We start from the raw sequence: 14,920 nt of genomic DNA on the forward strand, positions 1-14,920 counted from the left end.
TGGGCCCAGCCACATACCGCCTACCTAGCTGACTCTTAGTCTCCAGTCCCTCTGGAAGTCAGACTGATACGGCATGGCCCAAAGCTCCCATTGTCAATCACATTGTTAGACTGTCTGGTGACCAAAGCCTGCAGACAAAGGTACGTCTATCACACAGGGCATTCCAGGGGCCAGGAGATCATCTCCTAGTAACCAAGGGCAAAATCCAGGCTTCTCTTTGGGTGTGGTTATTTCTTTACTACACACCAATAAATATACAACAAATGCAATGAAGAGTAGTGAAGCAGGATAAGGGGGACAGAGAGGGAAGTGGAGGTGGTTCCTCTTGTAGAGAGGGTGGCGGGGAAGGCTTCTCCTGAAGCCTGGAAGAAGAGTGGGAGTCAGTCATGTGGACATTTGGGGAAGAGCATTGCAGGCAGAAGGAACTGCAAGATCAGAGTCACTGAGGCGGCACATAGTTGGAAAGCAACAGGAAAGAGTTATTTTAGTTAAAGAGGGGGGAGCCCTGTGTAGGCACTGGGGGAGAGGTGGTGAGTGGCAGGGGAGAAGATCAAAAGAGGTGGGAGGAAGGCAGATCCTATAGTCCCTTGTATATTTTGAATTTTAATTTTCAAGGAGATGGGAAGCCACTAGGAGGATTTGAGCAAAGGAAAGACATGCTATGACTTGAGTTGTGAAAGGTTGGCTCTTGGTCCTGGGTTTAAAATGGTCTGCAGGGCCAGGCCAGGGGTGGCTCAGCGGTTGAGCATCGACCTAGGATCCAGGTGATCAGGGTTCGATTCCTGGTCAGGGCACATGCCCCGGTTGTGGGCTCGGTCAATGACTCTCTCTCATCGTTGATGTTTCTATCTCTCTCTCCCTCTCCTTTCCTCTCTCTGAAATCAATAAAATATATATTAAAAAAAAAATAGTCTGCAGGAAGCAAGAGCAGAGCAGGGAGCTTGGTTAGAAGACTAATGCAATAGTGAAGGGCAGAGGTGAGAGTCCCTGGAAAAAATGGAGAAAACGACAGCACAGATGTATATGTAGTTAAATTCTCCTACTAACTGTTGACATTTGTAGCTCTCCCCACGTCCCATCTCCCAGAATCCAACTTGTCAGGGGTTTGTTCATTTTATAGTTTTTTAATAAGGCAACTTTTTGTTTATTGATCAACTCCACTTAATTTTGATGAATTTCTGCTTTTGTCTGCATAATTTCTTTCCATTTTATTTGTGTTTATCTTATTTTAATTTCTCAAGCTGAAAGTTTAGTTTTCTTTTCTTTTCTTTTCTTTTTTTTTTTTAAAATATATCTTTATTGATTTCAGAGAGAGCCGAAACATCAATGATGAGAGGATCATTGATCAGCTGCCTCCTGCACGCCCCCGACTGGGGATTGAGCCCTCAACCCGGGCATGTGCCCTGACCAGGAATCGAACCCCGATCACCTGGATCCTAGGTCCGTGCTCAACCACTGAGCCACGCCCGGCTGGGCTAGTTTTATTTTCTAAAACATACATATTCCACAAAGTTCCACTTGGTCGCATCTCATAAGCACTGGTATTCAGCGCTCACATTATTTTTATTTTTAAGTCATTTGTAATTTAAGTTTCAATTTCCTCTTTAGTCCAGGAATTAATTAGAAATTTATTTTTAAATTTCTAAGTGCTTTATTTTTATTTTTATTTTTTTTTTGGTGGTGCTTGGGGATCTTTATTTTGTTGCTTTATTTCTAAATTTTCCATTGTGGTGAGTAACTTCTTTCAGGATTTTATTGAGAGTTTCTTTGTAACTCAATACACAGCCAATTTTTATGAATGTTCCATGTGTTTGGAAATAATGTGAATTCTTTGTTTATTGGGTACAGAGTTAAATATTTATCTCTTAGATCAAACTTGTTAACTGTGTTATTAAAATCTTCCCTACATTTTCTTGGGAAAAAACCGTTTGATCTTCTAGGATCTGAGGTCTGTGTGATTTTTGTCCACTATGGCTTTTTCAGTTTCTCCTTGGAACTCAGATTTTGCTTTATATATTTCAAAGCTACATTGTTAGGTACATGAAAGTAGATGACTATTAAATCTTCCAGGTGGATTTGTAACTTAAAAAAAAAATATATATCATCTATACCATAACCTTCTTGAATTTTATTTTGTCTGATTGCTATTTCTACATCCTTAAAAAATCTTTTTATTAGCATTTATCTAGGGCAGCTTTTTATACTTCTTTACTTCTGTCATTTTGTTTTAAGGTTCTCTTTTAAAACATTGTATATTTAAATTTTTATAAAACCTGACATGTGCCTCTATCTTTACAAAGGGGAATTAACACATCTGTTATAAATTATTAGTATGCATAAACTTATTTTTGAGTCATTTTATTGTTTTTTTATGTATTATCCTTTCTGTTGCTTCTTTTCCCTTTTTCCTCCAGAAATGCAGTGTGTTGAGTCTTTTTTTGGTCTCTTATTAGTAAGAGTTTATAATTTTGTTCAGATAGATTCTGTACTTTTATTGTTAAATTTGTTCACTGGAGCTTTGTAGTATTTATTACTATAGTGAATGAGATTTCCCCCCCATTTTATTTGTTACTGAGATAGTATTTTAAAATGTAGATTTTTACATATTTATTATCCATGCAGCCATCTAATGAAATTATCTTTTTAATTTGAATTGATTTTTGAAAAGTAATCTTTTGGATTTTCTAGATATGCAATTATGTTATTTAAAATATAAAGATGATTTTGTTTCTTTCCCCCTAATATTTGTACTGATCATCTAAATCTATTAATCAGGTATACATAGTTTTATTCTATTCATATATTAATTAGAATTTTTGTTGTAAATGTCTTTTTGGTAGCTATTAGTAAAACTGTAAATGCTTCTCCTTGAATTTATTCTAATATAACATTTATTTGAACCAAGACTTGTTAGGTATGACATTTAGTTTATAGCTTTTAAGAAGTATTGTTTTGGCACTACTGATACATGTAAAAAGGGGTAATATTAATACAGTAATAATGTAATGTGACATATAATTTATTTTAGTGGTAGAATTTATTTTAATAACTTTATGAATCACCTTGATCTGAAATCTCTTAAGATTTGAAGGAATTTTTTCTACTTCTCAGTTATATTTCATTTTATGGTGGGAAACTACTCTATTGCTGAATATTGGAAGAACCACTTCCAAAGAGGGTATTGGTGCCCTCTCTAATACCTATTTTTCCTTTAATGGCCTGTTATGATGCTCAAATGAAGAATATATGTGAAAGACGTTGTAAGATGTAAAGAACTCTACAGTGGTTACTCATTATTAGAGTAGCTGCTCAATCAGTATGTGTAAACTTGATTAGACACCTAGCTTGGCCACCTTCACTTCACATTTACTTTTCAATTATCTATGCCCTGTTCAAAACGGATATGAGGCCCTGTGCCCAGGGACGTAGTGGATATATGGAAATTATTTACTCAGAAATGAATTACAACATACAGCTTCCATTTAAAGGCAGATGTTGGGGTCTTTTTTTTTTTTTTTTCTGCTGATTCTGACAACACATGTGGAATACATGCATCCCAATGGTCATCTTGGTCAAACACAAAGCTGAGCAGATGTTTACTGAGCCTCAACCACCTGGCAGGCCTTTGTTGTCTTGGCAAGAGTCTCCAGACTGGGAAATCCAAGGGACACATTTCATTCAGTTGAAGGCAGAATTATGAGCTGGTGATTTACTCTGAGACCCAGGAATTACTATAGGCACCATTCAAAATGGGAAGCTTGGGGATTTGAATCTATCAGGCACAAGGACCAGGAGCCAGGAGGTGAATTATAGGCCAAAGCTGTTTCACCAGCTGGTGAGACTTTGCAATTCAAATCCAGTACAGGTAGAGTTGCTCTCATTAAAGGGCAATCAGGTAAGCTGGCATAGATCTTGCCAGGGTCTTTGCCTATAAGGGCACTATCTTCCCAGGAAACAAGTAGGGACTTGGAGAAAATACCCTCTGGTTTCTCCCAGATTGAGTTCCATGAACCACTTCCCAAGTAGAGAACTGGAGATCCTCATGAAGTCTTTCCCAGCTTTGTGTTCATCAAATGTGTTCAGATGTCAGAGCTCCTGGGAGTCATGTTGCTCCTTATAGAAAAATAATACATTATTATCAAATATTAAGATTAGTCTTGAAGTAATTTAATGAATAATTTTGTTTTAAATATTATTTTGTCAGTGATGAAAGTCTAGTATAAACTTAATACTAACCAGGGCTTACCTGTTCTGTGAGATCTAGTTTAAGCACACAATTCCATGCCCCATGAAAGTCTAAATCTCTTCTAAAGATTTCTGCAAATTTCTGGGTATTTAAATCCTCGAGGTCACACAAACCATTTTGAGGTTGACTTTACTGAAAATCAGGAGTCACTGTGGGGGTGGGGTACCATATTGTTCATTGAGCAGCAGACAACCTAAAACCATACCTTTGCCATTCCTGTTCTTAAAATCCTTTGGGACATCATAAGACTGAGAATTTCTCGTTGATCCTTTGGCCCATCAGTACCCAAATTTCATGATCTCATTGGCTCCTTTCTCAGTGTCATCTCCCTTCTTACCTGAGGTATTTCCTTCCTCTTGGAGAGCCTTGGAGACTCGGAATTCTTCGCCAAAACTTATACGTCCAAAACTATTAAGTCTCAACAGAACTGAGGGTTTTCTATTTAATAGAAACTGTCTTCCTGAGCAGGTAGTTGTGATAATAAATAACAGGTATCCCCCATCCACACCCCCCGCCCAGTACACCAATTTAAATGGGTGGCAATTAGTCCCAATGTTTTAAAAAAGATTTATAAGAACAAAACAAATCAATGGTTTGATCCAGTTTGTGGATACCCAGTTCTTTGAGGTCATGGTTATCAAACATTGAGCTAAAAATAAGCTTCTCAAGTAGGCATTGCAGAGTCTTCATAACCAGCCTAATTTAGACTTTTCTCCACTCACCTTCCATTATTGCTCACCATGGACTCAGTTGTCTAAGGAGTCAGGCCAGTAGGAAATGAGTAAAGAGTAAAATTAGAAAAAACAGGAACTGTCTAAAAGGGGCAGCCTTGACTGGGCACTGGTCAGTTTTTCCATATTAGAATGTGGAAACAATGTTGCCAGATCTTCTATTTTTTTTATAAAAGAATCTGGAGATTCTGGTTTTATATGGAATGTCCTTTAAATAAGTGTAATCCAAACAAAACATGTCTAGGGGTAGGTAATGTTTGGAATGTAAGCTGCCAGTTCCATATTCTAGCCTCCCTCCCTCCCTCCCTCCCTCCCTCCCTCCCTCCCTCCCTCCCTCCCTCCCTCCCTCCCTCCCTCCCTCCCTCCCTCCCTCCCTCCCTCCCTCTCTCTCCCTTTCTCTCTCTCCCCCTTGCCCCCTCCTTCTCTCTCTCCCTCTCTCCACAGCTTGCTTCTTCCACTACTAGGAATACTCTTTCTTCTGATAAACATCTTGTCGTCCTTCAGGGCTCAGTACAAATGGCACCATTTCTCTAGGTCCCCCATTCTCCCTTGCAGCTGCTCTCAAATACATTTCATCAGCCCTTCTTCATAGTTCCCAGAGCCCTCTCTCTGAATACTTCCTCCAAAAGGCGTCACTGCATTGGTTTGCTGGCCTGCCTGCCTTGCTACTCTATGACGGCTTCAAGGAACAGGGCCATGTTAACCATCTTTTTATCCTCAGGACCCCATCTAACGCTTGGCACATAGCAGGCACTCAGTCTTTGTTGACTGGATGAGGGAAATGACAAGACCCTGGCATGTGAGGCCTGAGCTCAGTTCTCCGTTCTCCTCTTTACCTCTCAGATTTTTCTTCTGCATTTGATCACAATGCCTTGCCTTTTGGAAATTATTACCCCTGACCTTTGGGGACAAACAGAAACAATGGCTGATACAATCTATGTGGAAAATCAGTGTGAAAAAAATTTACTGGGTGTTTTGAACAAATGTCTGGGTTCTTTCTTTGAAGTCTATTTTTAGAGCATAGTTTACTGCACAGCCCATTGAGGACCATTGGGCAGGAGTTTGTTCCTGCTGAAGAGAAGGCGAAAAGCTAGAAGTTGAATGGAACTGCCTCTGGGATTCCTCTCCAGAATGTGAATTAGAGCGATCTGACTGCTACCTTGAATCTGTCTGGTGAAGAGAGTTAAATTCTGCTAAGAGTTAGATGAGAATTTCTCATAGAATGGTGTCATTTAACCATCTGAGAGTTGAGTCTCTACAAGTTCATATAAGATTACTTTTAGGAATTTAATTCCTAATTTCAGAGAGGAATGGCATTTTGAAAAGAAGAATTTACAGATATAAACCTTAGGGGAGAGACCCCCCCCCCCTTATTAGCCTGAAATTGTTAGTTTTAATACAAAAATAATAAAGATTTTCTTTTAGTTGGATGATATAGAATTAAGATGTATGCCAAGGGATTATTTTAATAGCTAACATTTTTATGACTTCTTCTTTCAAGACTACAAACATCTCAGGACTCAAATGCTTTAAGCACAAGGCAAAAAAATAAATAAAAAAAAATCAGCAGTTTCTGTGTGTTGTGTTTTTATCTTGCCTAGTATATGCACAGGGACTTTCACCATGTAATGAACAAGAATTCCTTGACCAATAATGTGGATGTGGGGTTTGAGGATGGGAAGTTTCTGCCAATGGTGGGTCATGAGAGTTACTATTTTCTTTGGGAAAGCCTTTCTTGACTTTGCTTTCCCCACTCACCTACCCCTACCCGTGAGTCAGTTCCATCCCATCTTAAAAATAATGTTTTTTCTTTCCCAAGGGGAAAATGCAAATGGCATCTTACTCAAGCATGTTAGATATCTGTCTGCACAACTTTAGGTTTGTAATGTGTGGTGAGGATGGGAAGTACAGAGGAGAAAGTTGTTAGAATGGTTGATACTAAGTGGTGGCTCAGTATAGATCACAGCTTGGGTACAACTTCCCTGCCACTTGGAGCTATAAAGGAATTGTTAATTCCCTCTCCATCCTCTGAGTTCATGTTTGAATACATAAGTGAGGCATTTGATCCTTGGGAAAAGTGCCTGGAAGGGTGAGGGGCTGTTTGGGATTGGCTCTCCATATTTGAATCTCAGAATTCCCACTTAATCCACTTATCTCTTATAGCTTTCTTCAAATGGCTTAATCTCTTCCTTCTGTCCTGTATTTTCTGATGTTGCTTTGATGCTTTTCCATTGCTTGAGAAACAAGCTGTGCATGTTGTGGATTGAGGGTCAGGTCATAAACATAGATGTTCAAGGAATACCTTTATTTTCTTGAAATCAATTTGGAGTGCCATCGTCTCACTGGCCAGGCGGGAGGTTACGGATATTACTGGATAGCATACTATCCAGAGGAGGAAACTGTCTGTTTATTCATGGCCTTCTCCCTAATTTTTGAGTTGAATTATGTTCCCCCAAAACATATGTTGGCAGCTTAATCCCTGGTACCTCAAAACGTGACCGTATTTATAGATAGGGTCTTTACAGTGGAAACCAAGTTAAAATGAGGTCATTAAGGTGTGCCCTAATCCAATACAAGTGTTCTTATAAAAGGGGAAGTTTGGGGACAGGCGTGCATACAGGGAGACCGCCATATGAAGATGAAGGCAGAGATTGGGGTGAGAGTGCTACAAACCAAGGAATGCAAAAGTTTGCCAGCAAACCCCCAAAGGCTAGGGGAGAGGCCTGGGTCAGGTGCTTCTTCACAGCTCTCAAAAGGAACCGACCCTGACAGTACTCTGATCTTGCATTCTAGGCTCCAGAAATGCGAGGCAACACATTTCTGCTGTTTAGGCACCCAGTTTGGGGCACTTTGTTACAGTAGCCCTAGCAAACTAATATACTAATGAGTGGCACAATGTCTGGCCACAGTAGGTGCTTAATAAATAACTTGATTGAATTAATGAACTGATGCCCCTCCCACGGGAGGCTTCTGTGTTCTAGTCCTCATAGTCACTGCATATTACTTCATGACCCAAACCTTGCAGATAGAAAATTTTCTTCTTTGGTGCCCTGTGTGAAACACAATAGTCTTTGCTAGAACTAGAAGCCTAAGGCTCAGCTTTCTACCTTGTAACAATTTTTGAAGGAGGGAAGTATGAGTAGCCTAAGGTATGTATGAGTTTGAACCCAGAGGAGGGAAAATAGGGAAAAACAGATTAAAAGCTCAAAAAATGGCCTTCTACAATAAGTAGAAATTGCTCTATTCTTCACATATAAGAAATGGACCAGATATTCCCCCCATGGATCAACATGCACAAATCAATTTGTATTAAGATGTCTTTTTTTTTAAAAAAAAAATCTTTATTGATTTCAGAGAGAGGAAGGGAGGGGGGGAGAGAGAGAGAAACATCAATGATGAGAGAGTCATTGATCGGCTGCCTCCTGTACGCCCCGGCCTGGGATCGAGCCCGGAACCCGGGCACGTGCCCTCACCTGGAATCGAATCGCATCGTGATCTCCTGGATCCTAGGTTGATGTTCAACCGCTGAGCCATGCTTGGCTGGGCTTAAGCTGTTTTTTATTCTGGTGCTTTGACATCTGAGGACTTGCTGGTCCTGGGAAGACTAAAGACTGCACCTCCCAGGGCTAGTCAATTCCTACAGCTAGTGAAGACTAGCCTGGGAGTGCCCCTTTCAAATGCAAACCAACCAGTGTAGAGCCTATGCCCCAGCTACCTCCTGTATTAGGTCCTCACATTATGCATTACTATCTCCCAAGCTTGATCACCCCAGGGCCAGGTACCAGAAACTAGAGAGCCCCTACAAACTAACCAGTTTCAAGTCTGCTTACCTGGCCTCACCTCTTTTTCCCATGGAAACCACAATAAAAGCTCTTGCCCAGGTTTTCCCCTCACTCCTGCCTCCTGATCAGCCCTGGTGCTTTCATATGTGGCCCTGTGTGGCACAACATGGTGTGCACCCTCCTCTTTGGAACTGTGAGTAACAAACTCTTTTCCATGGTGACCATCTCCTGATCTGTTGGCCTCCCCATACTTGAATAATAATGAAACCTACATTTTAAAACACGAGTGTCTGTAAAAGCCACTTGTTCTAAATGCATAAATGACTTACATTATTGATGTAGACAGGGTCCCTGATTGGTCCCATGTCATTGATCTCTGTTACTGGTTGTTCTGATGAGATTCTTCAAATGAGCAACACTTGAGTTTATGAGCAGATTACATTGTGAGAAATGTTTGGGATGACTGAGAATTTTTAGTGTTGGAAAAAAATGAGACTGGGAGTGAGGAGTGAAAGATGTATCTATTTTAGTTAAGGTGTTAATGACAAAGATAGGTTTGGATACACACTTGTTATGCTTAATCTCAATGAGCCAGAACTAGCAATAACTGGAGGTAAAAGATGTGAGAAGGAAGATTTTTGTTTCACTATTAAGAAATTAATTGAACAATTAATGTTGTTTAAAAAATAGGCTATGATGGGTGATAATGAGTTCAAGAGTCCAATTAAATAGAGAATAAATGCCCATCTGTAGGAGCATCCTGTAACTTTTTTGGAGCTAGTATAACAGTTGTTTATCTTTTATAGTTATTTGTATTATGTCTTTGTGCTCTTGTGAGTCCACCTTTCTTGAACCTAGACCATAGATTCCTAGAGCAGACTCTATATCTGTCACATTTCACTATTGTATTCCCAGTAAATAGTGCCTGGCATATAGTAGTGGAAATAAATATTTGTTAAAGAAATAAATGTTTATTGTAGTATCTGATGGGAAATCAAATTAGAGACTTTCTTGGAGTTCTTTCACATTTGTGTCAGGACTAGTGTTTCCCAAACCTGGTTTTCTTTTCCCTGTGAGCACACACGTAGACTACATCTCCCTTCACCTCTGCTGCTATGTGGTGCCATGGGATTGATTCTGACTGGTGGAATGTGGAATGTGGAATGTGGGTGGGCCTAGCTTATGCAAACCTACTATGTAATCTTGCGTGCTCTCTCTTGCTTCTCTCATCTGTGGCCACATGCAAAGTATTCGGTGATTAAGATGACATCTCGGATGACATTTGGCCTACCGTTTTGACTGTTGCATCAGGAACACATGATCCCAGCTATCATGGTTTCCACCTCTTAAAAAATAGAATCTTCTCTAAAATTTCTTACTTGTGCAATGATATAGTTCAGAAGTAATAACTTCTCCAGATTCTCTCTTTTTAAAAAAAAAAATGAATTTATTCGGATGACATTGCTTAATAAAATTATATAGATTTCAGGGGCACAATTCTCTTATATATAATCTGTATCTATGAGTCTGTTTCTATTTTGTTTGTTAGTATATTTTGTTCATTACATCAGATTCTCTTCTTTTCGGCTCAGACTTTGAGATTTGATAAATTCAGATTGGAGAATATGAAAGGGACATGCCAAGACCAGGCCTTTATGTCCAATTTGTTTTACAAAGTAGGCTCATTGGTCTCTCTGTCTTTTTGTTCTTGCTCAGCAGGTCTTCTGTGAAAATGTGGGAAGATATGTCTAACCTCTAATAGCCACCCCAGCTCTCTCTCTTATTGCTTTCGGTTAATTCTTGGAAGAAAGGAAGGGAAAGAGTATTCTTTCAATGTCTTTGCCAGTGGAATGCTATTTCCACATCTCATTGCTTCTGGTAAAAAGCATGTCTGTATCTGATGTCTCTGCTAGAGTATGATTTGCTTAAGGGCAAAATCAGTGAAATGACAGCAAGGAGATAGTTGGGCAGCTCAAATTACCAAAGGAGAATGGACTCTAATACATGTAGTAGACTCTATTGTGTCTTAGAGAATTTACTCTAATACACAATTATTGAATGCTTCCTCTGTGCTCTGCCCTGCTCCATGAACTTGGGAGAGTTCAAGATCCATGAGACATAGCTGTCAGAAGTTTGGTAATTTCTTAGAATAATGTTTATTCAACTAGTTAAGCTTAACAAGTTCAAGTTCTGGAAACAGTGAGAGAAAACTTTTATAGCGTGCTGCCTTGGTAATCTGAGACATGCCCCTACCAAGATGGCACTAGAGGGTTCACTTCACTTCTGCCTTTTTAATTTGGTCAAGGAGCTGCTACCACTTGGAGTAGAACCCCAAGCCCCAGTGAGTTCTTTGATAACTAGAAATGCCTTATCACCCTAGCCTGGTGTGACTATGGGAACATGTTGCCAGTTCTTCCTCTGCAAGAAAAGGATCTATGAATGGAACATTTGTGCACAAAAAGGGTTTAATTCATAATTTTTAGTAATGCTACCAAAGGTTAATAATTGTCATTTTATATGGTCCAACTTGAATTTTAAAATGGTAAATTTCATCTTGTGTTTCAATGCTGCCTCTGTCTAGGTTACTGAAAGAAAACGTTAGGTGATTTTACAGTAAAGAATTCTATGGTCAATTGCTGGTGACAATTGGCATGAGCTCAGGATAGGTTGTGATAATATATTTGCTGTCTCTGACTAGTCATTTGAAGGCCCGATTAGAAACCAAAGGACAGGAATGGTGCTCTAACAGACACAGGTCTCTGCACAGTTCTCTGCTTCTTTGGCCTCTGAACAGGTCATGTGGGGTCTGGATGTCTCAAGTACAGATACCATTGAAATATGCTGGAAGGGTTTCACTGTTTTCAAAGACTAAAGTTGGGAGAAACTACAGAAGGGTTTCTAAGGCTCATTCTTTTATATGGGTTAGTGCTTCTAGTTTTAAAAGGTGTTAAATTTTGCTTTAAACTTCTATACTTGAAATTATTTCTTCTCCAGGGACTCTAACCTGAAACAAGTTCCACGTACCTGAAAAGTTGCGGGCCTTTCCTAGTACTGCCTTTGTCAGTATTACTCTGAGTCTGTGATTGTCCTCAACTGTTTCCTGCTGCAGCTTCAGACAAGATTCAGAGCATTGCCCAGCTGGCATGGCTCAGCTGCTGAGCATCGACCTATGAACCAGTAGGTCAAGGCTCAGTTCCTGGTCAGCGCACATGCTGAATTGTGGGCTTGATCCCCAGCAGGGGGCAGCCGTTAGATGACTCTCTCATCACTGTTTCTACTTCTCTCTCCCTTCCTCTCTCTTAAATCAATAAAAATAAATAAATAAATAAAGATTCAAACTAGTCAGATGTTGGTGAGAATTGATTTGGGTGGTGGAGCAGTTTGGTGATGCTTTGTTAAAAAAAATCAGGCCCGGCTGGGCATGGCTCAGTGGTTGAGCATTGACCTAGGATCCAGGAGATCGAGGTTGGATTCCTGGTCAGGGCACTCTCTCATCATTGATGTTTCTGTGTCTTTCTCCCTTCCTCTCTCTGAAGTCAATAAAGATAAATTAAAAAAAAATCAGATCTAGAGATGATTATGAATTATTACATGAAAGCTTTCATCTGATGAAGGGGTTGTCACACCTATTTTAAACCTGCTGCAACTTATTTAAACAAAGTTTTTGCAGCGGTGTTGCTTATGTCTCTTCTAGCTGGGGTTTCCTTTTATGAAAGTTTCTAGAAAAGGAGAGCTATTGTCTTCAAGAGATGCTGCTATTATTTTAATTGCGACTTGGTAAACTCTTTGGCTAGAATGAAGTCTGTTTTTCCCACCTCAAAAGTCTGTTTCTTTCCCTCATTTCTAACTCAAGTCATGTCCATGAGGACAGAAAAATTTTCAGGAAAAAAAATCTCCATTATTTAGTATAAAAAGGGTATCCGTATCGGTAAGGGTCCATGGGGTCATGTATTTCAAAGCCCAGTCTATCATCTTCATTCTCTCCTTGTTCCCTGTGGGGAAAAGAAAACAATTAGGCAAGACTTTTTTTTTCTGCTTTTAATTTTCTTCAGCATTAAAGGAGGGAACTTCATAAACATTGATTGTCATTTACAGAAAACATTCAGAAATCATGTGTGCATTATCAGGGAATGCTAACAGTATTCAACTAATAACTTACAGGACATGAAATAAAGACAAAACCGATTACATTCTAAAGTAATATAAAACTCTTTCTTTTAATTGTTAGGGAGTGCTGTTTTATTCTAGTGTATTTATAATGAAAAAAACTCAATGCTTACTTCCTAAATGACTCAGGCTGCAGTTTTACTCACGTACACAGAAATTAGGGCTTATATATTAAACAAGGAGAGAGAGATCAGAAAATTGTAGATTTTAAAACTATGGATGTCACTGGGTTTATTTGTAGTTTGCCTTTTGCCTCGATAGGGCAATCAGAATACATGGTAATAATGTAATTAAGCTCCAGAAAAATCAATGGTGACTCTAGATGGCATGATTCTTTTAAAAAAGTATAATTAGTATGCTTTTTAGAGTGAATGCTTTCACGTTACACATGCCTGGCAATGCAACTTCCGAGCACTGCCAACCCGATGCGCGTGCTAAGAGAGGCCCTGCACACCCACGGGCAGCCCCTCGGGTGCGGTCATGGTTGGTAGGTACAGCCAAGCTCCAGACTGCCCGTGGCTTCAACTGCTGAAGGACTTAGTGTATCTCTTCCCTGTACACGTGTAGGCTGGAGCTTAGGTAAAAAACATTAAATCTCCGAAAGTTGGAAGTATATGAAAATCATTTCTCTCAATCCTAAAAGCAAGGAAGCATTGTCAGGGAATTCAAAAATACTGGAAAGTCTCATTTAAATCTAAATATCTTTTTTTTATTATTATTATAAATTGATCATCATAAAATACTAGCCTTTTAAAGTCATATTTGGGATGCAGGAAAAGCATCAGGTTCATCAGACTCGCTCCTGCCTGTGTTGTTACAGCTCACGACACCTTCCATCTGCCTCCCTCCGTCTCTCCCTGACCCTCCCCTGGGTCCTTTACAGCATTTATTTGGTGAAGGTCAGTTATGGCTTCAGCGAATGAGTAGTCTGACCTCAGGTTATTAATAAGAAATAAACGCGTACAAAAATATTTTGTTCATCAGAAAGCAGAGTTTGTTTTCCTTAAGCTATTTCATGCAGAGAGGATTTAGACAAAGCCATTGCTACCACAAAAGATGACTTACTCAGGCAACGTTTCTTTCTTTTTTTAACTGTTCTTTTTTTTAAAAATTTTTTAATTTTTTATATCGTCTAGTTCAGGTAGAGTTTGCAGGTTTGGGGCCAATCTTCAATGCAAATTCTTTGGAGCAGATCTAACTGAAAGCCCTGTCCCTTTCTCAGCTGTGTTACACAAAGAAACGTACAGTTAACACCAACGACCCGTCAAGATGCTTAAACTGTTACAACCAGTTTCTGAGAAGCACATAACACGCAGAAAGGAAGCAAGTACATGTTTGCTTTTTGTTGGTTTTTTCCCCCTCTAAAAAAATTGTTACAAAGTCTTATGCTTAAACAGAGACATAGAAAAATCAGTGTATTCACCGTCTCCAGTTATTTACAGCAAAAATTACAGAGACAGCGTACATATTAGACCTTCCACAAGCATATATTAAAAGTAATTACATTTGAAAAAATATTTTTATTTTTCCTCTACATTTCTACAATACATACTCAGTTTTCCGTGGGTGTAGTTTCCGTTCTTGTGTGTGTGTGAATCAGATGAGGCGGACGGTGCTGTGCTTGGATGTGGGACTGGTAGCTTTTCGGACAGACCTAGCGTGTGTCTGCTGCGTGAGGAGTGACAGGCCGTCAGCCACGGCCAGAGGGTAGAGTTGGATATAAGGATCGTGCTGCCCAGCTGCGGTACAGATACCCCGCCCGGCCCTCAGCTGGGTTTATTCAATTCCCGTAACCTTGTGCTTTATTTCTGGCCGCGAGGCCAGTCACTGAGCTGCTGTTTCTGATCCACTGGAGGTCGTGCTCACAGTCTCGCAGGAGGCACAATCACTGTGGCCAATCACTTCGGAGGAGTTTCAGCAGCTTGGGAAAAAGTGCACAGCCGGCCAGCCCCCGTCTGCTGCATAGGAATCCATGGTCCCGCACTTCAGAACAA

This window comes from Miniopterus schreibersii (assembly GCF_964146895.1).
Source record: "Miniopterus schreibersii genome assembly, chromosome: 11".
Taxonomy (NCBI): domain Eukaryota; kingdom Metazoa; phylum Chordata; class Mammalia; order Chiroptera; family Miniopteridae; genus Miniopterus; species Miniopterus schreibersii.